This window comes from Myxine glutinosa, unplaced genomic scaffold, assembly GCF_964187855.1.
Source record: "Myxine glutinosa unplaced genomic scaffold, kmMyxGlut1.1 SCAFFOLD_427, whole genome shotgun sequence".
Taxonomy (NCBI): Eukaryota; Metazoa; Chordata; class Myxini; order Myxiniformes; family Myxinidae; genus Myxine; species Myxine glutinosa.
The window spans coordinates 166761-193140 of NW_027616526.1; the positions used below are offsets into that span (position 1 = coordinate 166761).

Here is a 26380-nt window from a genome sequence, read left to right on the forward strand (position 1 = left end):
AGCTGATGGCTGCCATGGAAGCAGCCCAAGTCGAGAGGACGGAAGAAATCAAGGCCAACCATGAGGAATGGCGGAAGCCTGGCAGATGTGCGTAGTTCATAGCAAGGACTGACAGATTAGGAATAGCATCGGAACGGGAGTTAGAGGGAAAGAAAAGAATGGGAGCGCCAGTTGGGGATCTAGTAGCCAGAGCCAGGAGGTCAAGAGGAGAGTTAGAACAGGCCATGGCAGATGAGGTCAGTGGACGTACTTAGGTGGAGATGTCTGCGGCATGTGCGACTCTGCACGTGCAGGGATCCATGCCGGAGAAACATGATTGCGGGCGGCATCCGGCAATGGACACCAGGTATGTGGATAAATGGTGTGAATGGGGAACAGGGGTCCAGATAACATGAGTTTGGACAGGGACGCTTCCCAAGGTGCATGTAGATGTGAAGGAGCCCAGCACATGAACTACCCGAAGCCGCAGCGAAGGTCTGTGTGGTCCATTGAATGGCCGGTTTACAAACTATGCTTTTCGGTGCACATCGACCTTTCTTGCCGAGAGATTGAAACCACATGGCCTGTGCATACTGGGCCAGGTGTTGCAGAGGGAAAGTGTGCATGTGCATGTACGTGGTGAGCGACAAATGTGGGGCACCTGTGCAAGGTGAAAAAAATGGAGGAACGCAGATGGGAGAGCCACCTCTGGCGACAGACTGTATAGCAGCAGTTTTAGAGTGGCTTCTCGAGGGATTAACAAGCACAGCTCCAGCTCAGGGTGAGCCGAGGGCCGCATGTGGGAGTATGCATGCCCCTGGAGTGTAGTTGGAATTTAACTTGCATGCTCACTCCATGGTTTATGGAAAGCTTAGAGTACAAAAAGGAAATGGCACCATGTTAGCCCCAGTAAGCCTTGGAGAGAAGGATGGGGCTGAAAGGTAAATCGGAGAAAGGGACGGATCCCCCACGAGCCCTGCAGAAATGGAGGGGGAAGCGAAAAGATAAATTTGCATGGTCCCCCCATGAGTATTGGCAAGAAGGTGGAGGAACCATAACTGTCAGGGATGGGCCACGTAGGGACCCCTAGGTGAGTGCACGGCAGCCCGTGCAACGTGCATGGAGGACCATGCAGAGAGCATAGCGAAAGTGGGCATGGTGACCGCAAGGCATGGGGTCCCGTAGCAAGGGCGTTGGGCGTGGAGGCCGAGGACGAGTTCTCTCAGGATTTAGATGACGACACAAATCGACGGGGTTTCAAATAATTAGCCCATTGCCCTTGCAGCAGAAAACTGGGGTTTCCAATCACTTCTGTGTCTGCCTGTGAACATATGTGTGTGGCTGTCCATCTGTCTGTCCAGGCCATAACGTTTTTACCATTTTTTGGTAAAAAAAAGAAAAAAAAGAAGCTTTTATCAAATTGTCACCAGTGTTATTATGAGAAAAAGCGTTACGCCTAGGTCCCCCGTCGGTGAAGTGATGTGAGTTGACAAAGTTTAAGACGCAGAAAACATGCTATGATATGATATTTCGCTCACAAGGTTCAGACCTACATGGAGGTGGCTATATTGGATTTTGACGTGGCCACCCAATTTTCAATAGCCTTCTTCCTTATGCCTAGATGCACCCACACACCAGATTAGAAGTTGGTACTTCGCTTATTTTTCAAGATATTCTGCTCACAAGGTTCAGACATACATGGCGGTGGCCATATTTGATTTTGACGTGGCGACCCAATTTTCAATAGCGTTCTTCCTTGCGCCTAGATACACCCAAACACCAGATTAGAAGTTGGTGCTTTGCTTATTTTTCAAGGTATTACGCTCACAAGGTTCAGACATATATATGGTGGCGGCCATCTTGGATTTTGACGTGGCGACCCAATTTACAATAGCATTCTTCCTCATGCCGAGATACACCCACACACCAAATTAGAAGTTGGTACTTCGCTTATTTTTCAAGATATTCATCTCACAAGGTTCAGACATACATGGCGGTGGCCATCTTGGATTTTGACGTGGCGACCCAATAGATACACCCACACACCAGATTAGACGTTGGTACTTCACTTATTGTTCGAGATATTTCGCTCACAAGTTTCAGACATATATATGGTGGCGGCCATCTTGGATTTTGACGTGGCGACCCAATTTTCAATCGCGTTTTTTTTCTTTGTATACAGGATCGAGGCTCGTGAAAGAGCTAACATTAATCACACAAAAAAATCAAACAGACACATGAAACATATAATAAAGGGAGCGGGAGACAAGATGGGGAGAGAGGGGGAAGCACACAAACACTACATTTGAGAGCAGGGACATCGAGAGATCTGTGTGAGGGAGAGGGCTTGGGGGGAGGAGGTGTGGGAAGGGGGGGCGTTCGTCCTTATGCAGAGATACACCCACACCCCAGATTAGAAGTTGGTACTTCGCTTATTTTTCAAGATATTCATCTCACAAGGTTCAGACATACATGGCGGCGACCATCTTGGATTTTGACGTGGCGACCCAATTTTCAATCGCGTTCTTCCTTATGCCTAGATACACCCACGCACCAGATTAGAAGTTGGTACTTCGCTTATTTTTCAAGATATGCAGGTTACAAGGTTCAGACATACATGGCATCAGACTTACATGGCGGTGGCCATCTTGGATTTTGACCTGGCGACCCAATTTTAAACAGCGCTCTTGCGTGTGCCTAGATACACCCACACACCAGATTAGAAGTTGGTACTTCGCTTATTTTTCAAGATATTTCACTCACAAGGTTCAGACATATATATGGTGGCGGCCATCTTGGATTTTGACGTGGCGACCCAATTTTCAATAGCGTTCTTCCTTTTGCCGAGATAGACCCACACACCAAATTAGAAGTTGGTACTTCGCTTATTTTTCAAGATATTCATCTCACAAGGTTCAGACATACATGGCTGGGCCATCTTGGATTTTGACGTGGCGACCCAATTTTCAATAGCGTTCTTCCTTATGCCTAGATACACCCAAACAACAGATTAGGAGTTGGTACTTCGCTTATTTTTCAAGATATGCAGGTTACAAGGTTCAGACATACATGGCGGCGGCCATCTTGGATTTTGACGTGGCGACCCAATTTTAAACAGCGTTCTTGCTTGTGCCTAGATACCCCCCCCCTCCCCCCCAATTAGAAGTTGGTACTTCGCTTATTTTTCAAAATATTTCACTCACAAGGTTCAGACATATATATGGTGGCGGCCATCTTGGATTTTGACGTGGAGACCCAATTTTCAATAGCGTTCTTCCTTATGCCGAGATACACCCACACACCAAATTAGACGTTGGTACTTTGCTTATTTTTCAAGATATTCATCTCACAATGTTCAGACATACATGGCGGCGGCCATCTTGGATTTTGACGTGGCAACCCAATTTTCAATAGCGTTCTTCCTTATGCCTAGATACATCCACACACCAGATTAGAAGTTGGTACTTCGCTTATTTTTCAAGATATGCAGGTTACAAGGTTCAGACATACATGGCGGTGGCCATCTTGGATTTTGAAGTGGGTTGCACCCACACACCAAATTCGAATGCGGTCCATCGCTTACGCACGCACGCACACACGCCCGCCCGCACGGATGGACGGACGGACACACGGACGGAGGGGAAAGCGATAGTCCCCCTTTCGCTCCGCTGAGCGACGGGGGACAATATGGAGAAGACAAATAAATAATTTAGTCAAAAGGTCAGCATCACATAAAATTGCCAATATTCATCCAATTGACCTGAAATTGTAATAATTTCACATGATTGGTTCACGAATCAAAAGCTAGAAGCAGATTGTTCTTTTTTAGATGAAAAGGTCAAAAGTCAAGGCTGCATAAAAATCGTCAGTTTATTTTATTTTTAGCCGTTTTCGTTTTGTTTAGTATACGAAGAAAGAAGAAGAAGCATAAATACAAAGCGCATGCGGATGGGCTTTGTATTTTTCCGATGATTTATACTTTCATTTTTAATTGGTTGACAGGATACAGTAGATGCCTTCCTCTTCTCATCCTGACAAGATTATGAATGGGTGAGGAGTTGATAAGGTGAATGTGAATGAGGTACGTGGACCTAAAATGTTTAGGAATAAATATTGGACGAATGGTGTACGTATTGAGTTGGATCTTGGAGACGGCGTGAAGCTGGAAAGTGTGAAAACATTTTGCTACCTAGGAGACATGCTGAATGGAGAAGGTGGATCATACTGAGTGGAAGTTTCGGGAACTGAGTGGCGTGCTGACGAGGAGGGGAGTGTCGTTGAAGCTGAAGGGAAAGGTGTATGCTGCATGTGTGAGAAGTGTTATGATTTATGGGAGCGAGACATGGGTAACGAAGGCTGGAAAGGGTGGAAATGCGAATGGTTCGACGGATGTGCGGAGTATCGTTGAGAGAGAGGAAGACAAATGATGAATTGCGAAAGATGATGGGAATAGAGCCTGTGATGGATGCTGTGAAGAGGATCAGGTTGAGATGGTTTGGTCATGTGTTGAGGAAGGATGAAAGTGACTGGTTGAGAAGAGTGATGGAAATGAATGTAGAAGGAAGTAGAGGACGGGGAAGACTGAGAAAGACTGGCTAAACATGGTTGATGAAGAAATGCGGGCAAGGGGGTTAACAAGGAGAGATGCAGAAAATAGGGCAAGATGGAGAAGATCGTCATGGGGACCGCAAGGCTAACGCCCGCTCTAGCAGGGAAAATGGCCTTTAAAATGCATGTTGTTGTTGTTGATGGTGTAAATAGGGTGTGAATCATGAAGAAGAAGCACACCGCTGTGGAGAGGGAATCCCCATTTAAAATGGGTGGAGGGGATTCAGCTGGTTTGAAACGTGGATGCTGTTCCGTTATTGGTGCTGGAATAAGTAAAGTTTTGTTTATTGGGTGCAATAATTCGTTGACAGGCTGGGGGTGTGGCTCATTGAGTGTAGGTATTTGGGGAGGGGCATCTTGGGTGCTCAGTGTGCACTGGGTCCAGAGGGGCGACCCAGAAATTTGTGAAGTGGGCCCAAACACCGAAGAGAGCGCTGGAGGTGCCACGGGCTAGAAAGGGAACTTGCGAGAGCCAGAGAGAACTCTCCAGAACTCGGAGTGGAGCAGGTAGCTCGGAAATGGCCCCAGCAGCCCAGGGATGACACATTTGGGAAGCAGGCAGAAGCCTGCAGAGAGAGCCATAAGAGAGATATTGTGCTTTGGCAAAGAAAATAAAATTTTAGAGCCAGGCACGCACGCACTTGTTAGGGCACCAGCACGTGGGATGGCGGCTCAATTGGTTACATAGAACCACAGTAAAGTGGGTTTAAAGTAAAATGAAAAAGTGTTTTTGCAAAAGTTACGTCAGTTGGAGATGCTTCCCCTTCGTATCATTGTAAATGTTAGACTACCATTTGGACTACCAAGCCACCGAGACAAACTGAGTGGGCAATTTTTTTTTGTGATGACCCATTGCATTCCAAATTGTTAGTGCAGGGCTCGCTCCGCTAGCGATCCAGGTAAGGCCATGCCACTTCATCATGTTATAGTCACGACACGTGCCTTGATCTTCTCTTGGAAGATAGATTAGTTTGACGGAATTAGCGGGCCCAGGAGGGATATATTAGCCAAGAGCGGTTTAGAGAGGATGGAGTTCGAGATAGGATAGAGGGAATAGCTGGGCAGCTCGGGTAGAGTAGGTTGGGGCATAAGCCAGCCATCCTATCTGCTGCAATCACATGATCTTACCATCACGTCATTCATCTGCCGGTTCACGACATCTACTGGCCACTCACTTGACTTGCCACTTCAACAACACTACCTTCCTGTAAGCCATGCCATCTGCCAGGTCGTGCTGCTCACCTGCTGTGGCACCTGCTGCCACTTATCTGCTGCATCATTTTGCTGGGCCTTAAAAGCCAGAAGACAAAACTCGTTTCAAGGCCAAATGCCTTTTATTTCTTGTTGAGCCACAAGTGCCGTTTGCTTGCTCGTGTTGGGCTACATGGGCGAAAGACACCACCAGTAGAAAAATCACATGGGCCCTTGCTAATCCTCAAGTTATGGAGAGGCTGCTTGGGCCAGGGACAGGCCTTGTTGTCAGTCACCAAGGACACTTGAAGTGCCGGACAAAAGACCTCAATAGACAGCGCCAGGGTGTGTAGTTATCTCCGTAGTATAGTTTAGTCATCTCTGCAGTGAATGTAACAGAATAAGTGTGAAGTGAAGTCAAGTGTCACAAAAGTATTACTTTTGTATATTTTTGTTTGACTCTATTTTGGCAACTATGGAAATGAAGGTTTCTTTGAATTGAATTGAAAACTAATTCATCGTGATATTAGATATTCAGTGTTTTATGTGATATATAGATGATGTCCACCCTCCCTAATGTGTGAGTCCCAAAAAAAAAAAACTGCAATCATTTTGAGCCTGTTTTATGTTGTTTTAAGCGAAAGACCAGGCCTTTAGGCACAGGTTTGGATGGGAGAAGTCAGCTCGACAGCTGTAGCCGTTGTTGTGCACCAGACCACCAGGGTGAAAGGTCAGGATGGGGCATCATGCCCCCATGGCCCAATGATGAACGAAAGGGGAGGGGAGGGATGCAACAAGTCATGGGTGACGGAGGCCGGAGCTATAAAGGTGGGTGCGCCGAGAGGCAGCAGAGCAGAAGCCTGGATTCAATTGCGTAATTCGCTTGAGCTGCCATTCCAGAGCATGCCCAGACAGCCAGAGGCATGCCCTCTCCTCTCGAGCCGGAACAACCGGGACACAGTGACTCGTTCCCAGCAGAGCAGACGGAATCTGTAACTTTCAACCATTCTGCCTGGTTCTACCGGCCATCGCCCGGTATTTGTCGTCTCCAGAATCCCTCTGCCTTTCTATTGTATAAATGATTGGGCCCCAAAAGGCTTAAGTTATTGTGGATCTTCTGTTCATCGTTGCTTCGTGGGCACGTATCAGTAAGGGTTAAGGGGTTTCTTGGTGATTCAGTGGAATTGCTACTTTTGTATTTCCTTCCACCACGCGGCACGCACCATTATCACTACAATTAAATATACCTGATTGAAGGGTGAATTTGAGCCGTGGTGATCGCCCTTCCAATTAGGAAAGTCCATTGTTGATCAATGGTGTTGATCCATGGTGTTGGCTTAGTGGTTAGGGTGCCGGCTCGGGATCCTAGGATCCTGGGTTCGAATCCCGGCCGATCGCTGAATTAACGCCAGGGGGGTTGACTCAGTCTGTCATCCTTCTGAGGTCGGCAAATTGGGTACCAGCTTGCTGGGATGAATGATCCCGGTGTGTACCCCGGTTTAGAATAGGTACACCGTATCCCTGCGCATCGTAAGAGCGTGACCAAGGGTTGGCGTCAGGAAGGGCATCCGGCCATAAAAACATTGCCTCAAACAGGGAACCATGATTGTCATGGGGCCCGCAAGGCTAAGCCCCGCTTTAGCGGGGGGAAATGGCCTCAAAACGATCATTCATTCATTCATTGTTGATCAATTGTGAATGGCAACAAACGCCATGCATCCACACGGTGCCGTGCTCCTCACCAGCTCAGCCTTTAGAGGCGAAGTGCGTGGCACAAATTAGCATAACGTATCGGCCGACTTGGAGGTCCCATCAGTAAGGTATCATGATCCGGTTCGGGGTCTTTGACTCAGCTGGCAGTTACGGCCGCTGTGGACAGTCCACTGGGATTCGCACCAGGTGACCCGACAGCTACAACAATAATATTCTCGTTGAAATTCAGGGACACCGTTAAAAAAACAAAAAAAAACACCATCCTCCAAAGCACGACAAATTCAATTACTGCCCAGGGAAAGATGAGCAAAACTGAATGTCACCGAGGAAGGGGTTCCTTGATGAATGTGTACAGTAATGAAAAAAATTAGCAAATTAGTGCGGGGGTCATGCTAACCTGTCTGGTGGTAACTGGTTGCGTGGAGAGGCACAGGTCAGATGGTCCGTGGCTTGCATGATCGCCAGCCACTCATCATATTCCAGCTTGGGAGGGGAGTTCCACGAGAGTCCCAGTTCCAGAACCTAATCCGGATGGGTTTAAGGATATCTTGGTAAAACACCAGCATGAACAGCACCTAATTATATTTGTATATCAAAAAATACTCAACAAAAGAAATATACAGGGGAAAAAAAAATCTCTGATCAAAGAAAGCATTTTGCACGAACCTCACCTGGAGAAACTCCCGCCAGGGAAGACATTTATCCAGAGCGAGGAATTTAGTCACTTGTGGAGATTGCTGTCCCTCTTCCAGCTACAGCAACAAATCACATTGAGAAATTCATGATAAGAGCAAAGGATGCGGTCCCTGTGATTATTTGATGGGCCTTGTGGTCATCTAATCAGCCCAGCCCTTTGAATCAATGGAAGGTTTGCTTCCAAGGTGCCCCTGGTAACCCAGCTGGTTCTAATGTACCTGGTGCTGGACAATGGTCGCATATTTAACATGGAGATGCGCCGAGAACCAATAAGACGGTTGTAGTTTCCTCAGGTTGTAGTTTCCTCAGCAATGCTCCAGCTGGAGGACTACCAAGCCTGCCCCCTTCCACTTCTTGAGCAAAGAACGGCTTCCTTCTGAGCAACCCTGCAACGCCGCTTCCCACCGTAACTCCCAGGGGCCAGTCATGACTGAGGAAAACATCTGGGGGATTGGAAAGCTGAAACAAGGAGGAAAATAATGAGGACTTGGAAATGCAAAGAATGTTGAAAGCAAAAGCTTGAGCCCTGGTGTTGGCTTAGCGGTTAGGGTGCCGGCTTGGGATCCTAGGATCCTGGGTTCGAATCCCGGAATTAACACCAGGGGGGTTGACTCAGCCTGTCGTCCTTCCGAGGTCGGCAAATTGAGTACCAGCTTGCTGGGATGAATGATCACGGTGTGTACCCCGATTTAGAATAGGTACGCCGTATCCCTGCGCATCGTAACAGCGTGACCAAGGGTTGGCTTCCGGCAGGGCATCCGGCCATAAAAACATTGCCTCAAACAGGGAACCATGATTGACATGGGGCCCGCAAGGCTAACCCCCGCTCTAGCGGGGAAAATGGCCTTAAAACGATCATTCATTCATTCATTCATGTTGAAAGAAAATGGAAGGCAACTGTGATCAAAAAAATAATAATCGCAGTGCAGGCTCGAGTACCATGGTAATGCAAGCATTGGTCACAGGTAAAGCCCACCTGCATGAGGCGATACACATCCAGGCTGCGGACGTGGTAGGCGCTCCGCAGGCAATCCTGCGAGTATGGTGGGCATTCAAAATGGCCTGCAATAGAGAAATGAAAATGTCCACTGTTGCCAAGATCGGTCGAATTAAAACTTGCGAAAAACTCTAGCGGTGTGGAGACACAAAAAGTTTCCATCACTGTCTACATCCAGGTGCACAAGCATTTCAACAAACCTTTGTGGTAATCGTGACCTTTGTAGATCCCAGAAAGGCCTGCTATCCGAATCCCACCAACACACAACATGCCAGCATACCCTGCACACATGTCACACAAAGGCAAATCAACCTCGTAATGTGCAGAAATTAATATTTTAAAACAACAACAACAGCAGCAACAATAAGAAGCAAGACAAACAAACCTGCAGTCCTTGAGAGAACACGTTTTCAGTCCTGTGTGACTGCATCGCCACCGCAGTCCTCGGCCCATGACCACTGCCTACCAGGACCCTCTGGCTCGGTCGTAGTTGACCTGCAGGCAGCAGTCAAGGACTGAGGATGGAGACGAAGGTACAAAGTGCACCAAGCAAAACGCATCATCTCAGGAACCGCAGATCAAGAACCATTTATTTACAACACGCAAACAAACAAAAGAGAAGACAGGTTCCTGCTAGAACACAGCTCATATAGAATGAGGTTGTGTGTGAGGTGTCTCATGGAAAACACACCCATGTAGTAGACGTTTGGTGCCACCCATCCACCAAAAGGTAACTCCTGCAGATGGTTTGATGCCTCGTGGTTTCCTCCGATAAACACCGTCAGCACAGGAGCCTGCTTCTCTCCAGAATAATACCTGCGACATCAAGTAATGGCACGTACAATCAAAGTCCGTCATCCTGCACCGCCCCTTACAAAACCCCTCAATATGGGTCCAATAATGAAGGACTAGTGAGTGGTCAGAAGGGGAAGACTGCCAAAAGATGTTAAAGGTATGTAGATGTTATGTTATACCAAGTTAACAGTAACTATAGGATTAATATTACGGAAGATCAGACAAACTGATCAAGGAAGTGAAATAAGTGGGGACAAGGAAATGGCTTCAATCTCCAAAAGGCACCAAGACATGCCAAGGCCTGCTGGAGCAAGACATGAAAGGCAGCAGCACTTGTATCCAATGCCTTACTAGAGCTGGAAGGCAGATGCCGGTGGTGAAGGGGAAGTTTATTTAATTATTTATTTATGTATATCAAGTCGAGGCTTGTGTAAGAGTCTTTCACGAACCAGCTGGCCACACCTGATGCTCGACTAAGGTCAGGGCAAGAATTTCTAATTTGTTCATGGTGTCGGCGCTGAGTGCACCTACTCTTTGTGAATGACATAGTGGGATCTTTAACGTCCACCAACTAGTGCCGAGAGACGGGACCCCAGTTTAACATCAATCCGAGGGATGGCACACTCATTGACAACTCGCCCTGCCCGTGGAACACCAGGATGACAGTTTATAGCTGGGTCAGGATTCAAATCCAGGCTAGACAGCTTAGGGACGAGTGTAGGTACCTACAGGCCATCCTGTCAGCCCGAATGAATGGAATAAATAAATGGCAGAAATCTCTCAAGACGGAATTCCATCTCCCGACAGAGACTGGACACTCATGGTATGGCTGGCTAAAAGGTGTTTGGTTACCTGTGGAAGTCTTGCATGTGTCGGTACTTCGGGGGTACAGCCATGCAAAGCAGGTCGCTCTCATTACGAACAGCTTGAAAGTCACCACAGCAAAGGAGGAGGTCCACGGGCTGCCCACCTTGCTGTACCGCCTCTGCCAGCTGCAATTAAAAAACATTTTCTTTGTGTACAAAAGGGAAGGAATAATAAAAGCTGTGAACATTCAATAGTTACTGCATTTCTGCCACCATAAGGTGCAACGTTACTCAAAGTGTTCCCAACATGGGTCCAAATAAATAAATAATTTGAGCAACAATCATTAAATAGCCCCGAGTGGGCTGATACCAAGTCGAGGCTCATATCAAGTCGCATCTCTTGAGGTTGTAGTTCAGAAGAACCCACCAGGAAGCCCCTTGATCCAAAATCGAGATATATAAGACCGAGCTATCCTGTGCACCATCACGTATAAGGGCTGTATCAGATTGCAGAGCAATTGGTTGGTAAATAAGGGACGAGTAGGGATCTGAAGTTTCAGTGGATACCCCCACCTCCCTCCTCCCCCCCCCCCCCTCCGCCCCTATGATATGAAATATAAACATCGAAGCCCAGGCGATTGTGAGACCACTGTCTTGTATCAATGTGTCGAGTTTCAAAACAATAGGCAGAGAGTCAAGGGAGGAGTCGAAAAAATAGCAAAACGTTAACTGACGGATGACCGCATGGACGGACAGACATCCGGACATCATGACCCATTTTATAAGTTCATCTCTGAGAGTCAGGATGAGATGACCTAACAACATAACATACCCCAAATTTTTTGTGCCCAAGTAACAACAAACCAAACTCACCGTTTCATAGATTTTGTCCAGCTCTCCATGACAGCAACCCTCCACAGCAACTCGCATGCCGCTTTCAGCCGGACGTGTCTTCCACCCCTGGCACCCACACAGGAGATGAGGGCATTGATTGTTATTAGAAGAGAGCAAGCATGCAATTATCTTCAGAAACAAACATTTCAAGGTGATCACCATAATTAAAAAATAAATCACACCCGTGTCCGAAGGACGTGGGTCAGTTTGGCATTTATAATATTGTTACAGATGCGGTGGTGGATGTTGGTTCACCGAGCGGTTTGGTATGACCGCGCCTGCACGTTTACCCGATTATGCTCGAACGTTGCCGAGTCGCGCTACGCTAAATCAATTGAGGAAAAGGACACAACGGCTGGGTTAAAATGACACGACACCAAGGGTTCAGTTCTCAAGACCTCCGGAGGAGGTTATATTAGGGCGGAAGGTTAGATTACAGGAATGAGAGGGACAGCATAGAAAGACAGGCACTTAGACACACTTATCTTATTCCCTGACAGACGACAGATAAACAGGACAAAACTGACTCACACGGGGATTGATGGCAAGGAAAGGCAGAATCGATGGCTCCAGGTGCATCTGGGCTCAGGGCAGGATCGACCCGGTCCGGTCTAGAGATGCGTGGAGGTCGCAGCGCTCGGATGTGGTGATTGTCTTCTCAAGCTGGGGGCGCATCTGATGTCACGTCCGGTAAGTCGCTGCGTATATCCGGCGGGGAGTGACACGCCCTCGGCTCGTTAGCTCCGCCCCAGATGGAATCGGCCCGTTGCTTCTCATTGGGTGCGTGCGGGGGGGGTTACCGGCTCCACCCTTGACAAGGGGCCGACAGGCAGCCCCTTCTTGGTAACCCCGTCGGCGCACATGGGTAATGGCGGCTAACCGAGCCGGAGTGAGGACGCACACTCCCCGCACGCCGCGCCACGCCCCTCTGTTGTTGTTGTTGTTGTTGTAGTTGTAGTTGTAGTTGTTGTTTCATGGGGAAGATGGGAGGAGGTAAGGGGAGGTCCTAAACTCACTACTGGTGCCATATAATCACATTCTGGTGCAACGAAGAGTCAGAATTAATGGAAACGAGTCCTTAACTGACATAGACTAAGAATAACTAGCAAGATGTCCGAAAGTTGTCTACGTGAGATGCGGTGGACCTGGGCACGACATTTAATGGGGGAAAAAGGGGAAGGTCGGTTCTACAGAGTGTTATTTACAGGCAATGGGACTAGGGAATGGGGGATTGGGGATAGTTGGGGAGTATTGGGGAAATAGGGGAATATTTACAAGCGGATATGGAGGCCAAATGCCATATTCGCAACATTGCACCCTTCTCTACCCTCGGGGCGTCCCGACCCGATAAATTTTTACCTACTTTAGTGTGGCACGCAGATGTAGTTCCCTCTACTATTAACTCTACCCTGAGTGTGACAGTTTTACAGATATTCACAAATGAGTAAATATGTCCCCCTGCGACGTTGCACCCTTCTCCTCACAGAAACACACCCACAGGATAACCGAATCCGGAAAGAATTCGCAAACTAAACATACAGCCGGTAGGGAGCATTATTTACAAGACTACGCTGATATTTACACTACGATCCAGGACCTGTTTTTGGAGGGACACATGCAGATGTTATGCATAGAGAGAGCACGCATGCCAGCATCGATACACCAACCCACGAGTGCTCTGTGGCCTACGGCCTTTAATAACGTGCAGAGCACCCTTTCCCAGCACGAAAAGCACCACCCCATAACACAGTCAGCACCATCCGGTGCACCAATAAAATGTTTAGTGATCATTGTGTGGTGTCGCAGCCGGCCGATGTTCTGCCGCTGGTCTTGCCTTCGTGTGGTGCACTTGGCCTTCTTACTTCCTTAGAAAAATAAAGAAAGGCGCCAACCGCGTCCATTTCTTTATTGTGGCCGTCAGGGGGCCAACTGTTAGTGGTTCACCTTGTATGGCATAGGTGCCACGTTGACCCATAGGTCCATCCACGGGTGGTGCTTGGCCGCAAAAGAACTGCGGTCCATTGTGGGTGGCCACCAACATTGCGGTCCATATGGTGTATCGATCCAGGCAGCAAGCAGCGAAAGTGCAGGCCCACAACTGCGTAGCCAGCACCTCTCTCTCCTCTCTCTCTACCCCAAAGCCAGATCCTCGGAGGTGGGAGACAAAAGAAGAAGACAAGTGAGTAAGGTGGTAAGGGCGCAAAAGTGCATGCAATGTAAGGTAATGCACACTGGGGGCACATGGGAACCAGGTGAGACAGGTACGTTCCTACCGTACGCCCCCCCCCCCCACCAGGTAACCTACATGGCCCCTCCCTTACCCCTTACTGTATCCACAAAACACAACACTACCCATAAACATCTACTTTACAAATCAACAAACATCCCTACTGTCTTCCCCGTTCCTCCCATATACCAAATTCGTCTTCTCTCCCTCCTAACCAATCAAATTTGCCATTTTCAACTTTCATCAAAATTTGCCATCTCCAACTCAACATCAAAATTTGCCATCACCAATTCGTCATCAGTCCCTCCTAAGGAGGGAGAGATGGAATCACCCCAATGTCTCATCCACGTCGTGATGCGTCTCACCAATCCACACAGCAATTCTCAGTTCCTGCACACAGAACAAAGAAAACACAGGTGTGGAGTCATCATCATCACCACAGGTAAGTGGCTGCGTATGGTGCGACAGGTTCATCAATCCTAACTATTTCCTAAATGACTTTAACAACTTTACACTACCCGGGGTCTTTCTCCGGCCAAACCATTGGCCCTCTTACACTATGGGTTCTAAAAACCAATTCCCATTGGCCAAACTGTGGTGCTTTTCAATTTGGGGTCTCACTCCCCCGATTCATCTCCCGGTGCCCTCGCACAATTTCTGGGCTGTGGCGTGTACCTCTCCCAGCGGGTCTACCCACCTGCACACCTCCACCACTGCAGTTGCCTCCGAGCTTACCTGCTCCTTACCCTAACCTAACTACCTGGGGAAGGCCCTCTGGTGCTCTCCCCACTCGGTGCCCTCTCTGGCACTGTGCTACCCGATCCACACCCGGGATCCTCAGGCACCCACTCACAACTACCGGCTCCCAGAGCCCACCTGCGGCCTCACCTGGCCGACATCCTCACAGTGGTGGAGTGCCCAACCAACTACACACACTAACAGGCTACACGCCCAGCCATTTCCACAACACTAATGCATCCATTCACAACACCATTCTGTCACCCGCACCACAGATGCCAATATCCAACCACAATTTACCTATACCCTCTACCTAACACTTACACTACCCGCCCCGGGTATCCGTGAGGGGGGTCCACTCTTCCCCCATTCACACCTTCGCACCATGCACACCACTCCGTACCACTTACTCCAACTCTCTCCACACACCTGTACTTGCACACCTGTGCTCTCATTCTTGGTGCCGCCTGCACCCTTCTCTCCCCAAGCGCATTCGCGCTGATCCACACACTCACTACTCTCACACTGCTCCACACACCTGTCCAGTTGCACACCTGTGCAATCACACCTGTTCAATTCTCACACAGCATCATCTCATCTAACTACTCCCCTCTGAAACTTGCGCTTCCCAGTCGTCCCTTTAAACTATTGCGCTCCCTCGTCATTATCATCCATACTAATCTACCTGCGTCCCCACTACAGGTATCAGTCACTAACTAAACTTAACGTTACCTACTGTCATCTTCGCTAGATCCCTACACACCATATCCTAACCCACCCGGGCTAGTTTTCACTGCCATACACCCCATAAGCTATTGCTCCTTTGCCCCACTTGGGAAGGGTGGCAGGGATGCCACCCTTACCCACCGGGCCTATCGCTCCTCAATTCCCCAGTCCTCTGGCACTAATAAGCCCCCCTTATTCAGAGGTACTGGGTCCCGCCTCGGCATCTAAAGCCGAGGCAATCCACAGGGGCGCCTGCTCGCCGGTGTAAGGCCTTATTCGGTCGGCGTGGACGATCCGAGGGAGGGCTCGTGGCCCCATTTTGATCTTAATGACCACGTCACAGATTTGCGACAGGACGACTCCTGGGCCTTGCCAGGGGGAGGTGAGCTTTGGGCACCTTCCCTTCCGCCTCCGGGGATTAAAGAACCAAATCTTCATCCCCGGAGCGTATTGACTCCCCTGGCTCCGGTCGTCGTACCTGCGCTTCATCTTTTCCCCCGCCAGATGGAGTTGGCGGCGGGCGAAGGCATGGACTAGCTCCATGCCTTCCTCTAGGTGACGTGCGTACCCCTCCCTCGGCGGGTTAACCACTGTGTCTGGCACGGGACCGCATAGCAAGTCGGCGGGAGCCCGTAACTCCCGCCCATACATAAGCAACGCTGGACTGCATGCGGTGGCCCCGTGCTGGCTGGTTCGGTAGGCCATGAGCAAATAAGGGAGATGTTCGTCCCAGTCATCCTGACGGGTGGCGGTGAACAGTGCCAGTTGTTGTATCAATGTTCTGTTGAACCGTTCCACCATCCCGTCAGATTGTGGCCGCAAGGGCGTGGTTCTTGTCTTCCGAATTGACAGGAGACTGCACACATCTTTTAGCAATTTGCTCTCAAAATTTCGTCCCTGGTCGGTGTGCAACTCCTGTGGAATCCCATTCCGGCACACAAATCCTTCCACGAAGGCCTGCGCTACCACCCCTGCTTCTTGGTTGGGGAGGGCGTAGGCCTCCGGCCACTTGGTGAAGTAGTCCATCACAACGAGGATGTACTTATTACCTAGGCGGGTGCGGGGTAGTGGGCCTAAGATATCCATGGCCACCCGCTCTAGGGGGGCCCCCACCTGGTGTAATTGAAGGGGGGCCCTCATCCTCTGTGCTGGTCCCTTTTTGGCAGTACAGGCGTCGCATCTCCGACACCAGTCCTGTATGTCGCGCCCCATATTCACCCAATAAAACCTCCGGCGTACCCGCGATATTGTCTTTGTCCTGCCCAAATGGCCGCCGGAGCGGGTACCATGCACCTGTTGCAATATGACGTTCTTGAATTTGTCAGGGACTATCACCAGCCAGGAAGTTCTATCAGAGGGAACCTCCACCCACTTGCGATACAAGATGTTGCCTTTCAATTCCAGGGTCTGCCACTGAGCCCAATATGCCTTTGTTTGTGCTCCGAGGGGGGTGACCTCTTCCCCCTTTGGTCTGTGCCACAATTTGACCCAATTGAACACTGGCCCCAGGACAGGATCCTCCTGCTGGGCCGTGCTCCATGCCAAAGTTCCGAATTCCTCATCTGCGGTTAGTGGCAAAATTGGCCCTCTCACCCGGGTTGCCCGGACAACGAGGGTCGGGTCCGAATCGCCCAATTGTTCCCTCTCCTCGTGTCTCGCACAAAATTTACAGTTTTCCCCCAGACAAGGACGCCGAGAGAGTGCGTCCGCATTACCATGGGCCTTCCCGGCCCTATGGGCCACATCAAAATCGTACTGCTGCAACTTTTCCAACCACCTTGCAATTTGGCCCTCCGGTTCCTTGAACCGAAGGAGCCATTGCTAGGAGGAATGGTCAGTTCTAACCAAAAATTTCCGCCCGTACAAGTACGGGTGGAAATGGTTCATGGCAGCCAGCATAGCCAATAACTCTTTGCGAGTGACGCAATAATTTCTCTCGGGCCTACTTAAGGCCCGACTATAATAACCAATCACTCTCTCCACGCCCTCCTGTGTCTGAGACAAAACTGCGCCCAATCCTTCCTGGCTCGCATCCGTGTCCAGGGTAAATGTCCCGTCACTAGTGGGGTAAGCTAGAAGGGGTGCGGATGTTAGACACCCCTTCAATTTTTGGAAGGCCTCGTGGCACTCCCGTGTCCAATTAAATTGCGTCCCCTTCTCCGTAAGCCGGTGGAGGGGACGGGCCAACTCCGCAAATTTCGCCACAAAGCGCCGGTAGTAGGAGCAGAGTCCCAAAAATCCCCGCACCTCTTTGATGGTACGTGGTGCGGGCCACTCCTCTACCGCTTTAATTTTGTCTGGGTCCGTTTTTACCCCCTCGCAGCCGATCACGTGACCTAGATAGGCCACCTCTCTTGCAAACAAAGTGCACTTACTCGGGTTCAGCTTCAACCCTGCCTGCCTGAGGCACCCGAACACCTGGTCCAAATTAGCTACTGCCTGGGGGAACGTTTGGGCATGTACCAGGACGTCATCCAGGTACACCAGGCATGATTGCCATGGCATGCCGCCTAGTACATGCTCCATCAATCTTTCAAAGGTGGCGGGGGCGTTACACAAACCAAACGGCATCACAGTAAACTGATACAGCCCCTTACCTGTGGAAAATGCCGTTTTCTCCTTCCCTGCCCTATCCATCTCCACCTGCCAATACCCACTCTTGAGGTCCAAAGTTGTGAACCAATTTGAGCCCGCAACGGCATCGAGGGTGTCATCAATCCTTGGCAGGGGATATGAGTCCTTGAGTGTCACGTTGTTTAGCTGGCGATAGTCCACGCAGAACCGCGTGGTCCCATCCTTCTTTTTGACCAGCACAACAGGTGACATCCAAGGACTTCCCGAGGGCTCGATCACGCCTGCGTCGAGCATTTTTTCAACCTGCTCGTCAGCTTCCGCCCTCTTGCTCCAAGGGAGCCGTCGGGCGGCCTGACGAATAGGCCGGGCCTCACCGGTGTGGATCTGATGTTTCACCAGGCCCGTACGTCCAATATCCTCGGTGGACAGGGAGAAGAGGTCCAAATGGGACCCAACCAGTTTGTGCAAGGCCTCCCTCTGGGTACCTCCCAACTCTACGCTACTACGATTTACCATCTCGCAAATGGGATCGGGCCAATTCCTACTTGTTATTGAAGGCTCCCCCCGGGGTCGGCTCGGCTGGACGTTCTCGCCCCTCACTGTCGCGACTTCCTCAACTGGGGTGCAGCCAGCTACCCTCGTGCCCCTTACTATAGTGCGTGGTTCCGTACTCATATTTATTACTCGGACGGCCACTACCGGTCCGTCCGTTTTTACAAGGGTGCGGCCCACGATTAAACCCGGTATGGACTGCGCTGCCACCGGTTCGACCAGGCCGCAGGACTCCTGCCACGTTGGGCGAGCTGCCCACCGGGCCGGTACTATCGCCTCGGCCCTTGGGGGGATGGTCACGGCCTCGGAAGCCTCCAGCTCCGCCCTCTCGGCTGTGCTCACTCCCCCTAACGGCAGCTCTTCTACTCCCACCTGCAGGATCCCCCGGCACAAGTCGATTTTACAGCCGCTGGCAGTCAACAGGTCCAACCCTATTAAACATGGGTCGCACACCTCCGCCACCCAAACATCTATCTCCCTCCTTACCGACCCTAACTTGAGGGTCACAGAACCACGCCCTATGATCGGGGCCGTTACCCCGGTAGCAAGCTGCAAACTATAATTTTGCAGGCGCTGGATCTTATCCCAGCCACCTGCGCTCGAATCAAGGACCACAGGGCTGATGATCGTGGCGCTAGCTCCTGTGTCCACTACGGCGTCTACCCCCACGCCGGCAATTTTGCATCTAATTGTCAGGCTACCGGTTCCAATTTGGCCACAATAAATGACCTGTCGCGTCAATGAGGGCTCTCCTCCATCCTCTGCTGCCGAACACCGCCCTACGTGCCCGACACCTTCTAGTTTCCCAGGGTCTGGCGGGGGGGTGTCTGGGGTTGGCTAACCCGCTCCCCCCTGGGCGGAGTTGAGGACCTCAACTGCCGGGGATCATCCCGGCGCGCGGCTCGACAGTGCCGCGCCAGGTGACCCAGACGGTTGCAGGTATAGCACCTCACCTGATAAGGTGCTTGCCTCCGGAATTCCAAATTTCCCCCCCTGTAGGTCCGAATTGGATTACCCGCTTGTGGTCCACCGCGGGCCACCTCCGGGGCCGCCTGCCATGGTCCAGGTCCCGCCAGGCGCTGGTCCACCAGCCTCCGGACCATGCCCGCCAGGTCAGGACCCACGTCGGGGGCGGGCCCCCTAAGGGGTCCGCCCTCCATCGGGGGTCCCACCTGGCGGACCGCCATTGCGAGACGCTCGCCCCCCCGGGCCAGGGGCCTCGCTGCTTCCCAACGGGCCGCAGCGTCAGCCGCCTGGCTCAGAGTCTGCGGGCGCCACATGGCGAGCTGTTGCCGGAGCTCAATATCCGGGAGGGCCTGGATAAAATGGTCCAGCGCCAGGCTTTCCCGGGAATCCGCTGCCATGCTAGCATGTGCGATCCCCACTGCGCGGCGAATGTCGTGGGCAAGTTCCCCGATGGCTTCCTGGGGCTTGCGCTTTCGCAGCGCGAGCTGAGCTTTAACAAGCTCGCTCTGCTGTTCTATGCCGAATCGATTAATTAGGGCGTCGCGGAGGGCTGGCAGGGTGAGAGCACCTGCTGGTAATGCCGTCAGCACCTCCGCCGCCGCGCCGCGCAATGCGGCCACCAGGTGTACTCCACCTTCGTCCTCACCCCAACCGTTGCCCTTACACACACAGTCGAACTGCGCCAGGTACGCGCGTAGATCACTCTTGCCGTCATACGGCGCGAGTGGGACCTTGTGGGACCACCTCGTATGCGAGTCGTTGCCTGCCTGCCGGACCCCGTGCGTCGCCCCTTGCGGGGTCAGAGCGGGGCCAAACCGGCCGGGCCCCCACAGTACATTACCCCCAAGGGGCTCTCGTGCCTCCCCGGTCCCTCCAACAACTACCCCTGTTGGTGTCGATGCATGGGTCACACCTCCGCAACCCGCTACCCATTCCATACCACCACAACCTTGCTCACCCACACCTCGCACCTCTCGTTCCATACCCTCCGGACCAACCATACACCTCACTCTTGGCCTCTCACGAACATCCGGGTCTATCTCGACCCCCAAGCTTATTAAATCACCTGGCGCATCATACGCACGACCATATTGGTCACCACTTACACCGGGTCCTCTTTCGTTTAGCTTCTCCTCCATCACCTGCGAATCCCTCATCCGGTTAATGAGCACATCATCACGATTCGAACACAGACTTTGGACCAATTCTTTTACTTCCTCCTTTATCTCTTTCTTATCCTCTCTCCGTCGCTTTTTAATTTCGCTCACCCCCTCTTCCACTTCTTCTAATTTCTGCTTCACCTCCTTCATCTCCTCGTGCGCCCCTTTAAGTTCTTCCTCTAACTCCACTTTATTTTTTTCTATGTGCTCCCGCACCTCCCGCTCTTTAACCTCCATCACCTCTACCACTTTGTTCATTTTTTTCGTCAAGTCCTCATGTACCGTCTGACACTCTTTTTTAATTACCCCTACGTCCTTTTTCATCTCCTTCTGTGTCGATTTTAACCCCTCTATTACCGCTGTGTTCTTCTTTACCTGTTCCCCCAACTCCTTTTGTCCCACTGTCAGTTGTTCTACTCCCAGCGTCAACTCCTCTATACCACCTTGCAATTTTACAGTCCCCTTTCTCACCTCCTTCTCCATGCGCTCCTTACAGTGCCTCACCTCCTCGCGCACTCCTCCGACCTCCTCACTCACTCCTCTTCTGATCTGCTCTCCCATCACTTGCATCTCCTGCCCAGATGCCACCCTCATCTGCTCCATTTCCTCCCTGTGAGCATCCAGTTTGGTTTCTACCCCCATTCTGACCCCCTCTATCTGCTGCCCCATTTGGTTAACTTCCCTTTACGCTTGGTCCCTCATGTCCCTCAATTTGCCTTCCATGGTGTTTTCTAACCCCTCTAACCCTTTTTGCATCCCTTCCATTTGATTCTCTTGAGCGGCCATTCTGTTTTCTACCCCCATTAACCCCTCCTGTATTTCCCCTAATCTATTGTCTAATTTCCCAAATTTCTCGTCTAATCCCTTAAAATTATTGTCTAACCCCTCACCGGTACCCCTCGCTTCGTCCCTCATTACCCCCATTTGGTTTCCCATTACCCCCATTTGGTTTCCCATTACCCCCATTTGCTCACTCTGAGCCCTCGCTTCGTCCCTTATTACCCCTATTTGGCCCTCCAATCGCTTACTATCAGCCCTCATTTGCTCACTATTCTGGGCCATAAGGGCCTTCATTTGTATTAAAAACAAGTTCAAATCCACCGGGGGCGCTGCCACGGTCGCGGGCGCGGTGACCAGCGAGGCGCCATTTTGCGCTCCCGCAATGTCGGGCACAACGACGCTATTTTGTGCGTCTGCTACCCTCGCTGCTTCGCTCTCCTCCTGTCCCTCATTTTGGTCCTGGACCGACCCTGCCTCACTCTCCCCTACCGGACCCCAGCTGTCTTGATCCGCCATAGCGCGACTTTCAAAATTCGGGTTTTTATACAACAAAACAAATTTCGGCCGCTCCAAATTTTGACCAAATTTTTTTTTTCCTCTATTCGTTTTTTTTTTAAAATTTGGTCGGGCCTCGAATCCCACTCCCAGACACCAATTGTTACGGACACGACTTTGATGTTAGGGTGGGCCGAGCGGAATGGCCGCCGTGTCCGCACAAGTTACCCGATTATACTCGAACGTTGCCGAGTCGCGCTACGCTAAATCAATTGAGGAAAAGGACACAACGGCTGGGTTAAAATGAGACGACACCAAGGGTTCAGTTCTCAAGACCTCCGGAGGAGGTTATATTAGGGCGGAAGGTTAGATTACAGGAATGAGAGGGACAGCATAGAAAGACAGGCACTTAGACACACTTATCTTATTCCCTGACAGACGACAGATAAACAGGACAAAACTGACTCACACGGGGATTGATGGCAAGGAAAGGCAGAATCGATGGCTCCAGGTGCACCTGGGCTCAGGGCAGGATCGACCCGGTCCGGTCTAGAGATGCGGGGAGGTCGCAGCGCTCGGATGTGGTGATTGTCTTCTCAAGCTGGGGGCGCATCTGACGTCACGTCCGGTAAGTCGCTGCGTATATCTGGCGGGGAGTGACACGCCCTCGGCTCGTTAGCTCCACCCCAGATGGAATCGGCCCGTTGCTTCTCATTGGGTGCGTGCGGGGGGGGGTTACCGGCTCCGCCCTTGACGAGGGGCCGACAGGCAGCCCCTTCTTGGTAACCCCGTCGGCGCACATGGGTAATGGCGGCTAACCGAGCCGGAGTGAGGACGCACACTCCCCGCACGCCGCGCCACGCCCCTCTGTTGTTGTTGTTGTTGTAGTTGTTGTTTCATGGGGAAGATGGGAGGAGGTAAGGGGAGGTCCTAAACTCACTACTGGTGCCATATAATCACATTCTGGTGCAACGAAGAGTCAGAATTAATGGAAACGAGTCCTTAACTGACATAGACTAAGAATAACTAGCAAGATGTCCGAAAGTTGTCTACGTGAGATGCGGTGGACCTGGGCACGACATTTAATGGGGGAAAAAGGGGAAGGTCGGTTCTACAGAGTGTTATTTACAGGCAATGGGACTAGGGAATGGGGGATTGGGGATAGTTGGGGAGTATTGGGGAAATAGGGGAATATTTACAAGCGGATATGGAGGCCAAATGCCATATTCGCAACAATATGAACCATGATCTTTCCTGGGAAAACCACATTTCCAAGCTGGCCTCCAAAGCCAGTCGCCGACTGGGCATCCTCCGTCGTGCGAAGTCCTTCCTTGGCACACCTGAGCTCCTTACCACATGCAAGGCTTTCATCCGCAGCTCAATGGAATACTGTTCTCCCCTCTGGGCCGGTGCTCCTGCCTCACACCTAGCTCGGCTTCACGCTGTTGAGGCCAAAGCGTTCAGAATCATTGGAATCTCCCGCGATGAAGCTAACTCCGAGGGCCTCTCACTCACTCACCGCAGGCAGGTTGGTGGTCTTTCTGTCTTCTACCGACTCCTCTCCGGCCTTGCTCCCCCAGCTCTCTCTGTGCTCTTTCCCCCAAATATTCCTACAGGTCGCACAAGATCTGCCAGCAACCCTCTGATGGTTAAACTGCCGAAATCTCGGCTCTCTGCTCACCTTCACTCTTTCATTCCTCTTTTCTCCCGCCTCTGGAACAAACTCCCCCACTCCCTTCAATCCCACTCCTCCCTCCAGGTCTTTAAAACAGCTGTTCACCACCATCTCTTATCTTCCCCCATCCAAAACCTTGATCTTTGCTACCCCCGTTAATTCACCCCAGATCCACTTTTTTGAAATACCGACTTCTTTCCTGGAAGTCCTAGCAGTATCCATGTGTTTTTTTTTTTTACCTGATACATGATTGATAATACTTCTACCAAGTTTGGTTAAAAATCCCTTAAGCACTTCTGAAGCATCACATTTTTACCTCACATGACCTTTGACCTATTGATGGCAAAATCTAATCAGTTCATCTTTGCATCATAATATATGCTTGTACCAAGCTTGGTCAAAATACCATTACTGGTTCACAAGCTAGCGCATTAACAGTTTTTACCTAATAAGACCTCTGACCTTTAACCTCTTGACCCCATAATGTAATCAGTAACTCTTTGTATAATTTTTACACACTACAGGATTTTTGACGTTCTCCGCCCAAACAGTCAACACGTCCCTCCGCCCAAATAATAAAGGTCCCTCCGCCCAAACAGTCAACACGTCCCTCCACCCAAATAATAAAGGTCCCTCCGCCCAAACAGTCAACTCGTCCCTCTGCCCAAACAGTCAACTCGTCCCTCCGCCCAAACAGTCAACGCGTCCCTCCGCCCAAACAGTCAACTCGTCCCTCCGCCCAAACAGTCAACACGTCCCTCCGCCCAAACAGTCAACACGTCCCTCCGCCCAAACAGTCAACTCGTCCCTCCGCCCAAACAGTCAACTCGTCCCTCCGCCCAAACAGTCAACTCGTCCCTCCGCCCAAACAGTCAACTCGTCCCTCCGCCCAAACAGTCAACTCGTCCCTCCGCCCAAACAGTCAACTCGTCCCTCCGCCCAAACAGTCAACTCGTCCCTCCGCCCAAACAGTCAACTCGTCCCTCCGCCCAAACAGTCAACTCGTCCCTCCGCCCAAACAGTCAACTCATCCCTCTGCCCAAACAGTCAACTCGTCCCTCCGCCCAAACAGTCAACTCGTCCCCCCACCCAAACAATAAACACGTCCCTCCACCCAAATAGTAAACATGTCCCTCCGCCCAAACAGTAAACATGTCCCTCCGCCCAAATAGTAAACATGTCCCTCCACCCAAATAGTAAACATGTCCCTTCACCCAAACAGTAAACATGTCCCTCCACCCAAACAGTAAACATGTCCCTTCACCGAAATAAACATGACCCTCCACCCAAATAGTAAACATATCCCTCCACCCAAACAGTAAACATATCCCTCCACCCAAACAGTAAACATGTCCCTCCACCCAAACAGTAAACCTGTCCCTCCACCCAAACAGTAAACATGTCCCTTCACCCAAACAGTAAACATGTCCCTCCACCCAAATAGTAAAGGTCCCTCCACCCAAACAGTAAACATGTCCCTCCGCCCAAACAGTCAACACGTCCCTCCACCCAAATAGTAAAGGTCCCTCCACCCAAACAGTCAACACGTCCCTCCACCCAAACAATAAACACGTCCCTCTACCCAAATAGTAAACATGTCCCTCCGCCCAAATAGTAAAGGTCCCTTCACCCAAACAGTAAACATGTCCCTCCGCCCAAACAGGAAACACGTCCCTCCGCCCAAACAGTCAACACGTCCTCCACCCAAACAGTAAACATGTCCCTCCACCCAAATAGTATAGGTCCCTCCACCCAAACAGTAAACATGTCCCTTCACCCAAATAGTAAAGGTCCCTCCACCCAAACAGTAAACATGTCGCTTCACCCAAATAGTAAACGTGTTGCCATCAATGGAACCTCGTCGTCCCCTCTCCCAAAGCCAGTATCTTGGACCCAATCATGTTCATCTTCACGATAAACGACGTCTCCAATGTTCTGGAAAACCCTCTGCTCCTTTTTGCACATCACTCCACATCGTGTGGCGCAGCAGCTCCGAATTAGTCTGTTCGGCGGACACTGCAGCTACATTACTCTCTGCTAACCTGGACACGACGACATAATGATTAATGTTCTGATAGAACACACACAACCTTTCATTTATTTTCGTCAAATTCGCCCTAAACAAGACTGACATCCACAAAAGGTGAAGGGCTACAGAGAAGAAGAGGAAAACCGGCAAAACCTTCACCTCATCCTGAAAGAAGGAAACCTCTTCACACGAAAACGGGCAAAATAAGCTTTCCTACCACCATTGGGTGTTTTGTTTTCGGAGACACCATTTCCGTACTGACTACTGGATGTCTGCTGGCTCCTGAAGGGAACTCATTCACCCTTTGTCAGGTGATGTTTTTAGTCAGGGCAAGGTGTCACAGTCAGAGTCACCGTCCCCACAAGCCAATGAGGGGTGTCCGTTTATCCTGAAGTAAATTCTCTCAATGTACAGTATTGTAATATACACTATACAGTGCTCAACATGCACTGTTCCAACAATAAATCCAAGTAAACACACGTTACCAAATCATAACTTTCCAACATACTCACGATAAAAGCAAAAGAGACGAGATTTAAATGAAATAAATAAATGAAAAGGCCCGAATCCTACATACACAAAGGCAAGCGCAAAAAACACCAACAACCCCAATTTCAATAAAACGACTGCTGATTGGACGTTCTTCGGATTCTGACGTCAAACATACGGCGGATTCTGATTGGATAACGTTTCCTCACGTTCTCCTCAACGATAGGTTCATTCTCATAAACGTCACATTTTTAATTACCAACGCAATTATTTTTATTACATTTTAAACT

At 50.5% G+C, this 26380-nt stretch overlaps 1 pseudogene across 1 annotated transcript in view; it reads right to left on the minus strand.

The window, feature by feature from the left end:
* The window catches only part of LOC137439386 (uncharacterized), a 66365-nt pseudogene extending 40396 nt beyond the window's left edge, over positions 1 to 25969 (minus strand). Inside the window, exons 1-9 of the transcript XR_013621507.1 lie at positions 25819 to 25969; positions 11659 to 11745; positions 10832 to 10971; positions 9876 to 10000; positions 9385 to 9465; positions 9164 to 9249; positions 8406 to 8646; positions 8163 to 8243; positions 7889 to 8013 (exon numbers count right to left, since the gene is read on the minus strand). The product of XR_013621507.1 is annotated as an uncharacterized LOC137439386 (transcript). The remainder of the gene's footprint in view (positions 1 to 7888; positions 8014 to 8162; positions 8244 to 8405; positions 8647 to 9163; positions 9250 to 9384; positions 9466 to 9875; positions 10001 to 10831; positions 10972 to 11658; positions 11746 to 25818) is intronic.
* Positions 25970 to 26380: the final 411 nt, after the last annotated feature.